The sequence below is a fragment of the Artibeus jamaicensis genome, unplaced genomic scaffold (assembly GCF_021234435.1).
Source record: "Artibeus jamaicensis isolate MK-2021 breed Jamaican fruit bat unplaced genomic scaffold, CSHL_Jam_final contig_851, whole genome shotgun sequence".
Lineage (NCBI taxonomy): Eukaryota > Metazoa > Chordata > Mammalia > Chiroptera > Phyllostomidae > Artibeus > Artibeus jamaicensis.
This window is the reverse complement of record NW_026521986.1, coordinates 4384220-4402481: the sequence shown is the minus strand read 5'-3', so window position 1 is coordinate 4402481 and position 18262 is coordinate 4384220.

Below are 18262 nucleotides of genomic sequence, written 5' to 3'. Positions count from 1 at the left end.
GTTGGAGATAATAGGAACTTAGGTTCCACTTAACATGGATGCAGATGATTAAATACAGAAATATTTATAGATATGTGTATATCCATAGGTTAGCATGCACATGTATATTTCCTTGCTCTGTCAGCTGAGAGCATCTAAAGCAATGACCCCCAGTATCAATGAGCACACCTAGTGCCTCCAGCTTGACTTCTAATATTTTTCTCCAGTAAAAGAAATGAAGCTCCTTGGAGAAAGAGCTGGCTCTAGAGCCATGGCAGGTAAATATATAAGATAAACTTTCAGCATATTGTAGTGCCAAAAAAGTTTTCTAAAAAGTAAAAATAGCCCTGGCTGGTGTGGCTCAATGGATTGAGCTCCAGCCTTGTGAAGAAAAGGGTCTAGGTTCAATTCCCAGTCAGGGCACATGCCTGGGTTGCAGGCCAGGTCCCCAGTAGGGGGGTTGTACAACCACACATTAATGTTTCTCTCCTTCTCTAAAGAAAAAAAAAAGTAGTAAAAATAAAATAAATTAAATAAGGGTATGTCAAAGGGATAGGGGAACCAACTGTAAAATTCCCAGTGTCTGGACTTGAAATGATTTAAGCAACCAAATAGATTAAGTAATATTTGGGTATAAACCAAAGTATAAAACAAGTATCCACAAGTCTGCAGCAATGTAAATAAATGATTACGTAAGTAAATGACATGCCTTATTTTTCTATTTAAATAAACCATAGTTCATTGTTAACGTTAGTGACTATTGAAAAGTTTTGTGTATTTGATAAATGCCTAATATACCTATAACAGAGCATCAGGAGATAATGCCACAGTAGGTTTAGATACTTGTGATCTGCAGGTTTGATTTCTTTCAGTGCCTTATACTTCAAAGGATCTGGAACTTGGCTGATGAACACTAAGCATTATGACTTACCAAAGCATTAATTTTTTTCTTCTTTCCTTCTCATTTTTAATACCTTTGAACTCCAAATTAGCCTTTATGGGGAAAATGCTCCCAAGTAACTATTTTAGTTTTTTTTTTAAGTATTTTTCATTGATTATGGTATTACAGTTTTCCCAATTTTTCCCTCTTTATTCCCACTCCACCCTGCTCCCCCAACCCTCCAGCATCCCCTGCACTTAGTTCATGTCCATGGGTACATATAAGTTCTTTGAGTCCTCTGTTTCCTATACCATTTTTATCTCTCCCCATCCATTTTATGCCTACTAATTATGCTTCTTTTTCCCTGTACCTTTCCCCCCTATTCCTCCCTCCTTCTCCCCATTGAGCTCCCTCTGTGTTATGTCCATTTCTCTGGTTCTGTTCCTGTTCTGGTTGTTTGCTTAGTTTTTGTTTTCATTGTTTTTCTTATCTTTTAGGTCTTTCAATTTGTTGATAGTTGTGTTTCTTGTCATTTTATTGTTCACATTTCTTATCTTCTTTTTCTTAGATAAGTCCCATTAATATTTCCTATAATGAGGGCTTGATGATGATGAACTTCTTTAACTTGACCTTATCTGGGAAGCACTTTATCTGCCCTTCCATTTTTTTTTAAGATTTTATTTATTTATGTTTAGAGAGGAAGGGAGGGAGAGAAGGAGAGAGATATCAGTGTATGGTTGCCTCTTGTGCGTCCCCTGCTGGGAACTGGCCTGCAACCCAGGCATGTGCCCTGACTGGGAATTGAACTGCAATCATGTGGTTTGCAGGCCCATGCTCAATCCACTGAGCTACACCAGCCAGGGCTGCCCTTCCATTCTAAATGAAAGCTTTGTTGGATAGAGTAATCTTGAATGTAGGTCCTTGCCTTTCATGACTTCAAATACTTCTTTTCAGCCCCTTCTTGCCTATAAGGTCTCTTTTGAGAAGTCAGCTGACAGTCTGATGGGAACTCCTTTGTAGGTGACTGTCCCCTTCTCTCTTGGTGCTTCTAGAATTCTCTCCTTCATTTTAATCTTGGCTAATGTAATTATGATGTGCCTTGGTGTATTCCTTCTTGGGTCCAAATTCTTTGGAACTCTCTGAGCTTCCTGGATTTCCTGGAAGTCTATTGCCTTTGCCAGACTGGGGAACTTTTCCTTCATTATTTGTTCAAATAAGTTTTCAGTTTCTTACTGCTGTTCTTCTCCTTCTGGCACCCTTATAATTCAGATATGGGAATGTTTCAGGTTGTCCCAGAGAATCCTCAGCCTCTCTTCATATTTTTGGATTCTTGTTTCTTCGTTCTGATCCACTTCGATGTTTATTTCTTCCTTTTGTTCCAAATCATTGCTTTGAATCCTGGTTTCCTTCTTGTCACTGTTGGTTCCCTGAATATTTTGCTTTATTTCATTTTGGATATCTTTCATTTGTTCTTTCATTTTTCAACCAAGTTCAATCAGTTCTGTGAGCATTTTGATACCAGGGCTTTAAATTCTCCATCAGATAGGTTGGCATCTTCTCATCGCTTAGGTCTCTTTCTGAGGCTTTACTCTGTTCTTTCATTTGGGCCATATTTATTCATCTTGGTACAGCTGATAGGTTGTAAGGGGCAGGGCCTTAGGTATTCACCCAGGCAGGGCAACCCACTTTGATGCACTGCCTGTGTGGGAGGGGCCAGAGGGGGAACAGTGCAGCTTGCCTGCTTGTCTCTAGCACACTTTCCAATAGACTCTCGTGTCCAACTGGAAGTGTCTCTCACCACCACAACCCCAGCCCTTGCCCACAGTCAGCTCCCAGTCTCAGTTTTCCCCTTAACTCAGTCCCTCCCATGCAGCTGGGCGGAGCTCCGCAGTCAGCCCTGCCCCCTAGCCACCTGGCTGCAGTTTTTCTGAGTAGGCCTGCATGGTCCACTTTACCAGTCTGGTTCTTCTGGTTGATTTTTTCATTATTCCTTGGTTGTCAGAGTTCCATGCAGTTTTATTTTCTGGTGATTTTGGTTGTTTATTGATTTTAGATTGGTTGTTATCCTTCTTTTGGTTGTGTAAGAAAGCGAAGGGTTTCTACCTATTCCTCCATCTTGGCTGAAACTCCCAAGTAACAATTTTAGTTTTGAGATGAATAAGGAAAATTTTGACTATGGTATACTTCTAAAATAACATAAATTTGCAAACATGCTTTCACAAGCCTAGCTCTTCTTGCTCTGGTACACCTTCACTTTAGACATGTTTAAACGTTTGCTCTTTTCTGTCTTAGACATGTATAATCCAGCTATTCATCTGTAGGGGCTGTTATAACAGCTGATGAATATATTCATCACTTGCCCCTTGGAAATCTAGATGTGATTGGTTCAAAGTACTGCCAGTTTTCCACTTTTGCCATGACTAAAAAATTGTCTTCATGATTTCTACTAACTCCTATGGGTTTGATTTTTCCTATTGCTCTCTGACTTCAGCTTTTACACACAATTCTATTGCATGTATTTAGGCTCTTCAACAAATCCCATGAGAACTTCATCTACTCTGAGCAGAGAAGTAGCATTAAGAAGCAAGTGGCCAGCGGACATAAACCTGTGGGCATGGATTACAGGGAAGAATAAGGTGTGAGGGTAAGAGAGGGGGGTGGGCACAGAGGGAAGCTAATTGAGTTTAGTTAGCAGAGTGGAAGCAGGCTGGAGCGTGAGACAGTGCAGGGTGGCAGGTCTTGCACAATGAATGTGTAAGGTCAAGCATCACAAGGAAAAGAAGGGAGAGAGGGAGGGAGTAAGAAAGGAAGGAAAGAGAAAGGAAGGAAGAAAAAGAATCTTCCACACAGAGTGGGAAAACTGTCACATCATATAAGAGGATAGCAAGCCACCAGCAGGCTGAAGGGTCTCAACAGTATGGACCAAGACTGTGAGCTGCCCAGATCGATGGTGGACAGGAATCATAATCAAAGCTAACTTCCTATTTATGGTGAAAGTTTATGATTAACTCAAGTGCTTAACTTAACCATTGAGTCAGTTCCAGTTTTTGAATTCTGTTATCTTTCCTATTTGTTTTAAGATCCAGTAAATACCCTTACCTGAATATTGTATATACCAAAGTATCTGCCCATCACAAAACAAACTCGAACAGGAAAAAGTAAACCTGAACTCAACTTACTATGAAGTAACAAGACCCAGCCTTTTAGAGAATCTGAGTTCTCCACCCCTGCTATATAGCATAATGCACATTAAATGCAGTTTTTTTAATAAAGCAGCCATAACATTATTTCTCTCTTTGTGGACCACACACAGGAATAACTACAGTAGAAGTCTGAAATTCCATCTCCCCATAGGACCCTGGTTTCTCTGTTGCCATGACAACTCGAGAGAATGAAATGAGGTTCCAAGATATGATCAAATTCATTGATTTTTTAAAAAATCAGGTTATGTATTTCATGAATAGCAAATCCTAAATACCAAGTTAAAATTAAATTGGACTATATTGCTTGAATTATCTTATTATACACATTCAAGTAAGAAACTTTACAATCTAGAAATCGAAAGAACTCTATCCCTGGAGCTGCTGAACTAAATCTAGTATCCTCTACACTATGATTTTACAATGAAGATGGAATCATCTGAACGGAAAAAATGAAGGGACTCTGCTGATGGCAGACGATGAGTTGTCACTTTCTATCACCAGTCGTATTCTAGAAAACTAGCGTTCAAGTTCAGTATTTTGGTACGTTGTTTGGATAATAACCAGTATTGAAACATTCAGTGAAAAATACACAGTAAAAATTAGAACAATTGACAATACCCTTGGGAAATATCAGTTGGTACATAACAATGAAATAAATACATTGAAACCATAAATATGCAAAGCCATTACTGACAGGTAAGACCACCTCTGTTAGACTTTGGAGAAATCTACAAACAGAAATTTACTGAAAAACTTACTTTGAACTTTGATACATATTTTACGTTATCTATCAGCCTGAGAACTTTCAATAGGAATTGACATTTGTACTACTTCTGCCTAAGGTTACCAATATTTGATAAGTCTAAAGGCAATAATTTTTGATAGCTTAGAGGTACACTCTATATTTTCATTTTTATTAAATGCTACTTTTTTAAGGAATGGGTCACTTTCCATTAGAACTTGTTTGATTGTCTGCTTCATAGGTTAGACTTGTGCAACTAATAACACATTAAAGGCTTTTAGCTGCCCCATTTCATAGCTGAGAGTTTTATGTGTGAAAGGAGGGCAGTTTGAAAGAAGCACTTATAAGGATTTAAGGGGAATGGTATGTAAAAGAAAACTATTCCTTGGTCCTTTATAAAATAACCATGAGATTTTATTTATGGACTATATATTTATAGTTCAGGGTGAATTAAAAATAAATAAAGCTCTTTTTATTTTGAGAAACAGAATGGTAAATAAGTCTCAGTATCTGGAAACAATGTGGTTTTGATAATTTGCTTCATTGTTCATTGTAAATTGTGAACAAGGCAAATTGAATATAGCCAACTGTTATGGAATTATGTTCAGCAAAAAATCATATGTTCAAGCCTTAATTGCTAGCACCTTAGAATGTATTTGTGCTCACTTTGGCAGCACATATACTAAAAAAGAATGTAACTATATTTGGAGAGAGAATATTTAAAGAAGTAACAGGTTAAGTCAAGTTACAAAGATAAAGGGTGGTGCCTTAATCAATATGACTCTGTCCCCATGAGAAGAGCAAGACGCATCCAGGAGGTTCGCAAACCTTCTGACACATTGTTCTTGGACTCCCAGCCTCCAGAAGTGTGAGAAAATAAAGTTTTGCTGCTTAAGCCACACAGCCCCTGGAACTTTACTATGGCAGCCCTAGAAAACTAATAGACCAATTCTGAGAAATTAAAATCAATTCAGATCACCTTATTTGAGAGAGGGCTTTCTATTCAAGCATCTCAACTCAGAGCACACAGCCTCTCCTCTTCCTTGTTCCTTACCAATCCCTGCCATGTTAGAAGGATGAAATAAAAGACAAATGTGTTTATCTAACTGAGAAGGTAAGGACCCAGATCAAATGCCTCTTTGGATTGTTTCTCCTGCCTGGCATCTCTTGGCTGGAGCCAAGAGAATTGCTCTGGCAGAAGGGCAGCTTAAACAACCTGAATCTTGGAAATTACTTTATGAAGCAGCAAGTTAAATTTTGTGATGTTATTTTAAACTTAGTAAAGTCTCCACAGTCTGGAGAAGAAGAGGCTGAGGCCAAGAGAAGTTGCTCTGTGAGACTACCTTAAGTAGAGTATCTAAAAAATTTACCGTAGACAAGTGAGTATGCAGTGCCATTCATTATTTTACAGTTATTTCAGGGGAAGGGAGTGGATAGGATGTTCATCATACTTATATGGATATTTTGCCTAAAAAGGCCATGCACTGGGTGCTAAAAAGGGAGGCTGGGAATACAAAGCAAATACTCTAAGAGACGAAGGCCATTCCTGCCCTGTGAATGCAGGCATGTTATTTCTGTACTGAAAGTCTAGATGAAGGTAACGTGGAGATGTAAGGGTTAGAATCGTCTCTTCTGAGGCATTGTAGTCCCAGGTGGTACAGAGATGTTGTCAGTAAGTTTCTTTTGTGCTGGAACATCTGTGATCATCTCTGCATGGTTCCTATTAACCAAATCTTCAGGTATGTCTTTCTTTCTAAATTTCCACTCTCATGTTTTACTTCAAATACAAGTCTAAACAATCTTCAGGAAATGATGCACTCTCTAGATTCAAACTGCCCTCCAAAGTCAAAGCAGGTGAGGACACTGATGAGAAATGACCAGTTCTGGAGAGCCTGGTGATGCACCATCCAAGTGCCAGACCTGCAGAGACTGTCATCACAGCCATTGTTACCACAGCTGTCACTTTGGAGGGAGAGAAGTGGATGAAGGAAGTAGGATGAAAGGAAAGAAATAATTCAGAATGCATGACAGAAGCACTGGGATTAAATCTTTTATTTGGTATGCTTAGTTACACATGACGTCCACCCTTCCAGAAATCATGTGCACTACCTGTTTTAGCTTTTAGGCTGCGTACAGGGAAGCAAAGACTCCCCACATCCTATTACTATGGAAACATTTCTGTTTCTCAGTTAGAATCTTAATTTAAGACATTTTTTTTGCATTACTCACAGTGCTTAACATGTGTAAGGGGCCTACTAATCCACACTTTTCAATCTTGCTAGCCAGTTCCCATACCTTTCATATTAGTTTATTGTAACGAACATCCATACTGCCTCTACTACATGCATGGGCTACATTCTGGGAACCCAGTGATGAGTACAAGACCACGGCATGCTGACAGCCAGCCAGCACACCCATCCCTGGAAACACACTGAGAAAGAATCACTCTGCAGTGGTCCTTTCTCAAAATTTCTCATAAGCCACTCTAATCTTCTACGTCTCCTCTACTTTGGTACAATGGACATATTAAAATTTCCAAGGATGGAGTCTAAACTTAATAGTTATATTTTAGATAATAAATATTAAGAGATTTTATTTATTTATTTTTAGAGAGAGGGGAAGGGAAGGAGAAAGTGAAAGAGAGAAACATCAATGTGTGGTTGCGCTCACATGCCCCCAACTGGAGACCAGCCCACATCCTAGGCATGTGCTGTGACTGGGAATCAAACTGTCAACCCTTCGATGTGCAGACCTGCACTCGATCCACTGAGCAACACCAGCCAGGTCTAAATAACTATTTTTAAAGTAATGAATCACAAGTCCTTCATGAATATTTAGGAAAAAGCCTAAGCATAACATACATATATGGAACATAGCATAAAGAGTTATGTCATGCATGAATGAAGTGAATAAATCAATGAATTGACAGATTCATGAATCATGTTTAGGTAGATCAATTCCTATCTATGTTGGTTCTTCTTAGCTTCAGTGTCATAGGTTGGGCTTGTTCCTAAATTGGGAGAGTCTGGTAGAAACTGCATTTTTCTGAAGCCAATAGACCTCTTGCACAGACTTTGGACTAACTTAAAGTGTTGGGAGTCAGGGAAAGACTGCATTAGAACATGACTGGCCCTGCCAATTACTAGCTGTGACCTTGTGAAAACAGATGTAAGGGTTGTAGTGAAGATTCAAGGACAGAATACTTATATAGTACTTGGCATGTAGTATGTGCCTAATAAATATTTATAGTAATAGCATAGTTGTAGTTGTAGTATGAGTACCAGTATTTTCCTTGGTATCTGATAGGTCTATGGGGGGGGCAGGGAGGATTGTATATTTTATTGATTATGCTATTACAGTTGTCTCATTTACATTTTTCCCCTTTGATCCCCTCTGCCCAGTACCCCCATTCCATCCTGCAATCTCCCCCTTAGTTCATGTCCATGGGTCATACATATAAGTTCTTTGACTTCTCCACTTCCTATACTAGTCTTCACCTCCCCTTGTCTATTTTGTACCTACCAATTATGCTTCTCATTCCCTGTACCTTTTCCCTCATTATCCCCCTCCCTCTCCCCATTGATAACCTTCCATTCTGTTCCTGTTCTAGTAGTTTGCTTAGTTTTGTTTGTTTGTTTAGGTTCAGTTGTTGATAGTTGTGAGTTTGTTATTTTACTGTTCATAGTTTTGATCTTTTTTTCTTAGGCACATTCCTTTAACATTTCATGTAATAAGAGCTTGATGATGATGAAGTCCTTTAACTTGATCTTATCTGGGAAGCACTTTATCTGCCCTTCCATTCTAAATGATAGCTTTGCTGGATAGAGTCATCTTGGATGTAGGGCTTTGCCTTTCATGACTTGGAATACTTCTTGCCAGTCCCTTCTTGCCTGCAAAGTTTCTTTTGAGAAATCAGCTGACAGTCTTATGGGAACTTCTTTGTAGGTAACTCTCTTCTTTTCTCTTGATGCTTTTAAGATCCTCTCTTTATCTTTTACTTTTAGCACTTTAATTACAATGTGTCTTGCTGTGGTCCTCTTTTGGTCCAACTTGTTTGGGACTCTCTGAGCTTCCTGGACTTGTATGTCTATTTCCTTCACCAGATTGGGGAGGTTTTCTTTCATTGTTTTTTAAAATAAGTTTTCAGTTTCTTGCTTGTCCTCTTCTCTTTCTGGTACCTTATGATTTGGATGTTGGTACATTTAAAGTTCATCATAATCAAGAAACTCATTAAATCTGACCAAACTATTATTAAAGCATTAACTTTATAATGACTTAACATCATTAACAATGCAAACAATATCAGTATGGGTATAATGTGTAAGATGATTAGAGAAAGAAGTTTCCCTATGATATTTGTATGATTTTTAAACTCATAATGGTAAGTTAAGTTCAAGCACAATCTGTGAAAAGCCCTTAAAGGAAAACTGGGTTATCTTATGACTGTTATAAATTCTACTAGCTAAGGAGTCAAAATTTATTTCTTATCTATGTTGAACTCTTCAGTCACAAGACTTGAAATATAATATATATGTGTATATATATATATATATATGTGTGTGTGTGTGTATATACATATGCACATAGTACATGTATATAATGAATGCATGTAAATGACATTTTAATAAGCTTATCATTTATAGATAGGGTTTGGGAATGTTAGAACAATGATATGAAGCTAGCATAAATTTAAACAAAAATTTAAGCAGCTTTAATAATCAAAACAAAGTGATGGAATAAACTAAGACCTTTGACTCTTTCTCACTAGCACCATTGTCTGCCCTGGCTAGTCATATATGAACAATCCTATACCACAAATAATGAGAACCATGTGGTACCCACAATAGCCACATCCTGAAAAACAGATTGTATTGGCATCTTTTGAACTACAAAAATGAAAGGCTGAAAATGTAGCCATTATTTCAAGCTTTCTCTTAACGAGAGCAAAATACAATTTATTATTAAATGCCTGCACTTTGTGGCTTGTCACTCACTGCTTGTAATTGTTCTAGAATTGTTCCTCCTTACCTCCAAAGGCAAACAGTTTCTCCAACCTAGTGAAGTAGAGCCTTGCTCAGTTCTGCTGATGCCACTTCTCCACCTGGAATGCTGCCCCACTCCTCTGTACCTATTCTTACAGTAGCTATTCTCTGAGAATCAGAAGAATTCTCACCTCCCACTGACGGTTCGCCATGCTGTGTCCAGCCCAGCTTTGAGCTTTCAGAGTCTCTCTACTCTCTGGTGACTGCATCGTGACATTTCTTGTCTCAAAGCTGCATAGAGTTATTTTTATTTCTGAATTAACAGCCTCTAAAATATACAGGTCCTGGTCCTCCCAAATTAGTCTAAAGCTTTTTGAAATAAAAGACATTTTTATCCTCCACCACAAAAATCAAACACAGCATTGCATTATAGTTAACTTTTAACACATGCAGCATAAGATTATGAGACAGGATTATGTTTTCATATCCTGAAGATTTCTTGAAGTCACCTTACAAATCACATTCTCAGGGGTCAAGTATAAGAGAAGTGTGAACATTCAGAAGAGAGGGTTACTGTCGACTTAGCATGCTTCATATGATAAGGACTGACCATTTGTAGGTGGGCAGATATTTGATAAATTACATGAGTTGATATATTTCACATCAATTCATATAATTTTATTAAAAGTAATTTTTAATGAAGGTATACAGAAAAATGTGTAAGTGCAGAAGCAAATAAGAGTGTTAAAATTAAGTTATTGGATCTTAAAATAAGCAAAAACTACTACTTTAATCCTGAAATGAGAAGTCAGGTGTTTCCATTCTTTAACGAATCATTAGAATGCAAAGCCAGCAAGTCTTCCATCTCACTTTGCTTCTGCTGCAAGCTCCCACCCAATACTGGATTCCTCTCTGGATGTGTTTGGGACATTGTTATGGGTCTCCATTAAGTTTATAAATCTCCTTAAGATCAATACCAGAAATCTCTCATTTCTTTAGAATTATTACAGGGATACACAGTAAATGTTCAATACCTATTGACCATGTTTGAGTCATTATACCTTGAAATTTGAGTTTACCTATTTAAAAAATAGATGATTATATGTAGTTGATAGGAATAGCAAGCATTGTCTGAATGATACCTGCATGTATCTGGCACATAACAGCTACTTAAAAATAATCTGTGTTCTAAAAGGAGAGAGGTAAAGTGGAGGGATGAAGGGAGAGAGTGCTGTGTGCTGCAGGTTATGGTGCAAAATATAAACTGTACATTAACCTTATTAAGGGTAACATGTTACCAGATGTGGGTACAAACAGAGTATATAACATTTCCAGAGTCAAGAGATATAATCCCCTTACTCCTTTCCTCCTGTTCTTGTTCAACTAATATTTATTAAAATATAGAATGTCAGTTTTCTCTCCTTCCCCATCTACCTAGATATCAGCAAAGCTAGTTTCCCTTTACCTTCACTAGCAGAAAAATTATAAAAGTAACCACATTTTACTAATAGCAGGAAGAATATTTAACAAATAGCATTTGCATTAAGAAAAAAAAGTCCACAACAAAAGTGCCAAATTGCTGAATAGCTGATGTTAAGTATTAGAAGCCAAAAACATGCTGAAAATTTGTCACTGTGCCCATAGTTACATCTAAGCAAAAGAATCATCACTTCCTCTCTGAATAAAAATCTTCTAATATAGCAAAGAAAGTCAGTAGAACTTTTCTCTGACTTATTTGGTAAACAGCACATTTAATTCTATTGTGTACACAAATAATGCCACTTTTTTAAGGTGCTCAAAATGTTTTGCAAACATCCGGTTAGCACCATGATTAAACCAACAGCAGTGTTTTTACCTTTTCCATGGGAATGAAACTCAACACCTGTAGTAATCAAATGGTTATAGCAAGCCAGGACCAGGACCCTCCTCATCCTAACCTCCTCCTCTGCCCTCCTATAAGTCTACCTGTTTCCAGATCCTGCACTAAAATAGAAACTGGTTTCCCTACCTGGGACTTCTTGTGAAATGTTAAGAGAGGGGAAGAGAGAAAGGGCAGGGTGGGGCAGGGTGTGTGGGGTGTGGGGTGAGGGCGAGCAGAGGGTGGAGAGAGTATATCTAGGCATCTTTGGCTGTCACTCAGGAATAGGTCAATTCAAAAGGTGAGCTTAAGAATATTTTCAGCTGGCTCAACTACAGCTGGCTTTATAGATAATAATTATTTAGTGATAATCGTGATGTTTGAAAATAACTACTACTTTCAGGGACATGCACGATTGCTCAGAGCTTTCCAGGTTCCAAAGGAAATGATTGGCAGTCTCTTTTCAATGACATGGCAAAACAAAGTTCTTAAAAACTCACTCAGATTTGAATTCTGATGGCACAGAAACATATGAAAAGATGTTTCGTATCATATTAACCAAGGAAATGCAAATTAAAACAACAAGATACAACACATCTCTTAGAATGGCCAAAATCCAGAACACTGACAACACCCAGTGCTGGCGAGGATGTGGAACAACAGGAATTCTCACACACTGTTGGTGGGAATGCACAATAGTACAGCCCCTTCAGAAGAACCACTGAACAGTGGTTTCTTACAAAATGAAGCAAACTTTTACCATAGAATCCAGCAATCCTGCTCTTTGGTATTTACCCAAGTGAGTCAAAAATTTTCAAATACCTGTACAGGGTTGTTTATAGCAGCTTTATTCGTATCTATCAAAACTTGGAAACCACAAAGAGGTCTTTCAGTAGGTGAATGAATAAGTAATCTGTGGTACATCCAAACGATGGAATATTACTCAGTGCTAAAAAGTAGTGAGCTATGGCCCTGACTGGTGTGGCTCAGTTGGTTGGACATCATTCCACAAAATAAAAGGTCACCAGTTCAATTGCTCATCAGGGCACATGCCTGGGTTGTAGGGACAAATATGAGTGGCAGCCAATCAATGTTTCTCTCTCATATTGATATTTCTCTCCCTCTTGTTCTCCCTCCTTTCCCTTCTCTTTAAAAATAAATAAAAATTAAAATTTAAAAAAGTAATGAGCTATTAAGCCATGAAAAGATATGAAGGAATCTTAATTACCTATTACTAAGTGAAAGAAAGTAGTCTGTAAAGGCAATACACTGTATAATTCCAACTAGAATGACATTCTGGAAAAGGCAAAACTATGGACTCAATGAAAAGATCAGTGGCTGCCAAGTGTTTGTGGGGAGAAAGGAATGAATAGGTGAAGTACAGCAGATTTTTAGGGAAGTGGAACTAGTCTATATGACACTGTAGTTGTGGATATATATCCTTATAAATTTGTCCAAACCCATAAAATGTACAACGCCAGGAGTGAACTATGGGTTCTGAGTATAGTTTTCAACTATACAGAAGACACAAAAAAGAAAGGCAGAAATAAAGAGATAGAGAGATAGCGGGGAGGGGGAGGAGAGAGTGAGAGATGAACCCAAATGTTACCTTGCATCAGCTGAGCCATTATCTCAGTAAAAGACAAGCATTTAAGGCCAGAACTAGAATAAACTAAAAGTAAAACACAAAACATCACCACTGTGAAGTTTATGTTAGCAATATTTTTTGTAACGAAAACAGAGTCCACCATCTGCCCTGAGGTGGACATTATGTGGAACACGTCAGATCTCATCCACCCCTACCAGAATCCGTGAGCCAAAAGCGTAGAGGTGCTGCTATATTTCTATTCAAATTAATGTCTTTGTTACTTGTTATATGCTGATGTCTTATACACACAGTTGTGTTAACTTTTACTGAAGTATTTAATATTTATCCAGGAGTGATTTTGCCTCAAATGGGACATTCGGTAATGTCTAGAGACACTTTTGGTTACCACAAGTGAAGGAGTGGAGGGTGCCACTGGCATCCCCTCGATGGAGAGGCCGGGTGCTGTTAAACATCCTGCAATTCACCGAACCGCCCCACACCCCAACCCACAACAAGGCATTATCCAGCCCCAAACGTCAATAGCATGGAGGGTCCCTGCATAAGAACCCACTCAATCTTTTCTCTCTGTGCCAGCCTACTTTGGACCAGTCTTAGTGATGCATTAGTGTGGACTCTGTGTAATACATGTGATATAGAGGAACTCCTTAAATGTATTTATATAGCTTGGCTTGCTTTTTAAAGAATTAACCATACGTCTGTAATATATTACCAATATTTGTTATTTGTTGTTATAGAACCATATGTATGGTATGAAACTTTATTTATTAGTTAACATATTGTGGGGGGAGGGGTTTTGGCTGTTATTACCTGATAGACACTGAATATATTTTAACTATGTGACTTTGGGTTTTTTTTTCAGAATGAGTAGAATACTAATATCCATAATATTATAGCTAGAATATAGGATTTGTCACCTAGACTCCAAAATACAGTATACTATATAAACAAATAACATATTTCTCCTAAATTATATTTTTATAACTGTATATAATGAAATGTACTTTTTAAAAAATTATCTGCCTTTAAAAAATTGAGATGGAGTTTTCATATTTTGTGTCTTATACAGTCTGAAAAATGACATGAGGAAATTTTTAAGTTAGAAGTTTATTCAATCTCCCCACCCATGTCATTTGTACAGATTAGGTTGTTTCAGCAAACATTTCCTGAGCATCAGAGAAACAATGACAACTAAGAGGTCCTTGCTGTGAAGAGCTCACTTCTGACCAAAGAGAAACAAGGACAGCCAAACATCTTCCCTCTGGGACAAAATTAAGTTTTCTTTTTATATTAACTGAAGTGTCCATTAACCAGTTTTCCTATTTCCACATAGTCTTAATGATTACCAACTATATAATAATTTTAACATTATATTGAGTCAAATTTTTAATCATTTGGGACATTTTGATTCTTTGCAAATGCTCTCTATAGATAATATTATAATTTCAAGCATGTGAATTTTATTTTTCTTTTAGATTACTTAAAATAAATATCAGAGGGTTGGGATTGCTGTGAGCATTTTTATGACTGTACCTATATTATAGTGCTATTTATAAAACCACTATGCTAATTTCCATTGCAAGTAGAATATAATGATGAGCCCTGACAGGTATAGCTCAGTGGATTGAGCACAGGCCTGCAAACCAAAGGGTCACTGGCTCAATTCCCAGTTGGGGTACATGCTGGGTCCCCAGTAGGGTCATTCGAGAGGCAACCACACATAGATGTTTCTCTCTTCCTCTTCCTCCTTCCCTTCCCCTCTCTTTAAAAATAAATAAGATCTTAAATACACACACACACACACACACACACACACACATAATAGTGAGGAAATGTCGTTGCATACTTCCCGGTATTAAGTTTTATTTGCTAAAAGAGTTTTTGTAATTGAATGAGATTTTAAATGTGTCTAAAATTTTAGATCTTTGGCTACTGTTATGGGAGAAATTTTTCTATATTTCAAAAAGCATTTTTTCTGAAAAATTAAGGTTTGTGCCCCATGCTTATTTATCTCTTGGACTCCTAAGATTTTTTCATAAAATTAAACATAGAATTATTATTTATTAATCAAACACTCCTGCTATCAGTTGGCTTATATAGCCTTAAAGGATTGTTGTGTTTATGGTACATTTTGAACAACTGAAATGTACCATAAACACAAGGTTTTGAACAACTGAAAGAAACTGAAATACTGAGAATATTCAATATTTCCCACAAACAGCTTAGATGTGGGGTGAGGTGGGATGGGGGAAGTCAATAGTTGTGGCAACAAAAGCAGTTAAGAACAGTTACACACGCACTAGAGAGGCACGGCTTAGTTTCAAAGTGATTGTAGTAGCCACATTTAAAGTAAATAGGGAGGGAAAAAAACCTCACAGATAACCATCTGTTAAGAAATTTCTTTATTCTTGCCTTTTTTTCCCTTCCACTTTCTCTGTGTGAGCTGTTTAAGGGGATTAATGCAAACATCTGAGCACGTTGTTCTGTACTGAGCTCCCTTAGTCTTTTCTTCTCAAGTCCTTGACCCAGATAAAGAAAGATATGATTTCCAAACTCAATGAAAGCTTAAATTGGAGGTGAGGGGAAAAGTGCTATCTCAGCTCATAGTCTGATTTCTCTGCTGTCCTACAGTTATAATTGTGAAATTGAACTTCACTTAAAAATACCTCCCTTTGTTCATCCAGACCTCCTAGAATCATTGTGTGGGAAGGAACTTTGAGAAATGTCATTTGCCATAACAGACCACATATTCTGAAACAAAACTCAAAACAGCCTAACAAAACACTTTTTCTTTATTTTTTCCAATGTATTTGTAATGCTCTTATAAGGGGTCAGATGTCATATAAGTTTATGCACAAAGTCAATGGCCTGAGTCTCACTCACCTTCTCTCGGTTCTTAGGCGACCTCATCTAGTGTCAAGGCACCGACTGGACCTGTGTGCCGTCCCCTCTGAGTTCTGTGTTTTCTGCCCTTTTCTCTCCTTCACTGAGTAAGTTTATGTAAGTGCCTACAAAAATCTGTCCCTGCATGTCCCACAAGTATTTCAAACTCAGTACAACCCAAATTGAAGTCATCTTTTCTTCCAAACCAGTTTCTCCACGTCTCATCCTCATCCTATGAATGATACCACCTCATTCGCTGCCCAAATCAGACACTTGAGTGTCCCCATGGGCCCTTTTCTTTCTCTTCCACATTCAGTCTCTGAATCCTGTCAATTCTATCTGAGAAGAATTGAAACCTCTCATGCACCTTTCCTTCTCTTCGTCCTGACTAATGCTGCATGTACGACCTTGTAACTTCCTAGGCAAGTTATGGAAATCACCTCCCTGTTGATCTTGCCACCGGTGCTCATCACCATCCCCCTGACTCCCACATGCCATGCCACTGTCCTTATCTCTGTCAGAGATCTTTAGAAAATACACACCTCACATGACATGGGACCACCACTCTTCCCTTAGGATCTTAAAGATCTGAGTTTTCTGCTGTAACTGAAATACTCATGATGAATAATAACATTCCTATTCACCACAAATGTGCAAAATGAGAAATGTTGTATTGTTTTAAAGAACAGTTGCCAGGCTGATTGTTTTCCCTAACAGGGCTTCTATGATTGGAAATTTCATGCAGAACCTAATGAACAAACTGAACTAACAAGCAAAATAGAGACAGACTCATAGAGAGCAGGCTGACAGCTCAGGCAGGGGGTGGGTGTTAAGGGTGGAGGTACAGAGCAAAAAGAAAAAAGGATTCATGGACATGGACAACAGTCTGGTGGCTGTAGGGGGAGGGGTGGGTGGAGGTGGAAAAGGGGATAAGGGGGATAAATTGTAATGGAAAAAACACAATAAAAATAAATTTAAAAAAATTTCCAAGCAGCTTTCAGATCCTGCTTGTTCATGCCCTGCCACCCACTCATCCCCCCCAAACCTCACCTCAGAGAATCTCTTACATTCTAAATACAATCTGTAACCCCAATGATGGGACAGAAGCAAGATAAAATACATGTGGACTTCAAAAGCTACAAACCGATTCCAAAGAGCTACAACATATAACTGCTCAATTAAAGAAACTGACAAGTCCTTGAAGAAAGTCCTCCTAAACTTATTTCAATAACATTCAAGAATTTTTTCTCCTTTGAGTTTTTTATAAAAACCAGCTCTTTGAGTGTATAAACAGGGGTCAAAGAAAGAGTGAACACAAAAAATACTGTTTTTGTCCCTTTCTCACAGATAAACACGACTCCTTAGGCATCAAAAACCAAGAGAGGAGAATTACTTTACTTCTATGTACCTGAAGTTTTTCAATGGTATTTCTGAACTATAATGGGCCAGCCAGGGTGCAATGGAAACCCACTGGTGCAAGAGAGAAGAGCACCTCTTTTTTTCTAAGAGTTTCTAGGGCAAAGACTGAACCCAGCTCAAAGACTGACACAAAGCCATTATTCTGTAAGTGTTTAATGAGTAGCAGAGGAGGAGGCTTGATTGCAGCTGGCCCAGTGGGGGGGAGCTGATGGGCAGGGAAAGCTTCTGCATAAGACTGAGTTACAAGATAACATGTGCTGTTCTCATTTCTGGAACTGCCCTAACTTATTTCTCTACATACTGAACTCTTACACCCAGAGGAAGGCCCTACTCCTCAGTGAAGCCAGTCCCAACCATCATACTCTCCCCATTGAAATCTTCTCTACTTCAGGTTTCTGAAGTGCTTTATTTATATCCACATTCTCATACATAATATGTTCTTATCACACATTAATGTCCTCTAGTTTATGTTGTTGAAACACTCCTATATCACTTACTATGTGCCAGGCAGTGTCCTAATGGCTTTGCAATATTATCTCATTTAACGCTGACAAGAAACTTGTGGCAGTTTTACCGTTACTCCCTCTACCACTAGGGAAACTGAAGTCCAGACTTCTAGAATTCTGTCTTTTGCCATACGGAGTAAGTTCCTTAAGAGAAGAAAGTGCATTTTCTCCATCTTTGTAACCTCAGCTTGTAGCACATGGCTT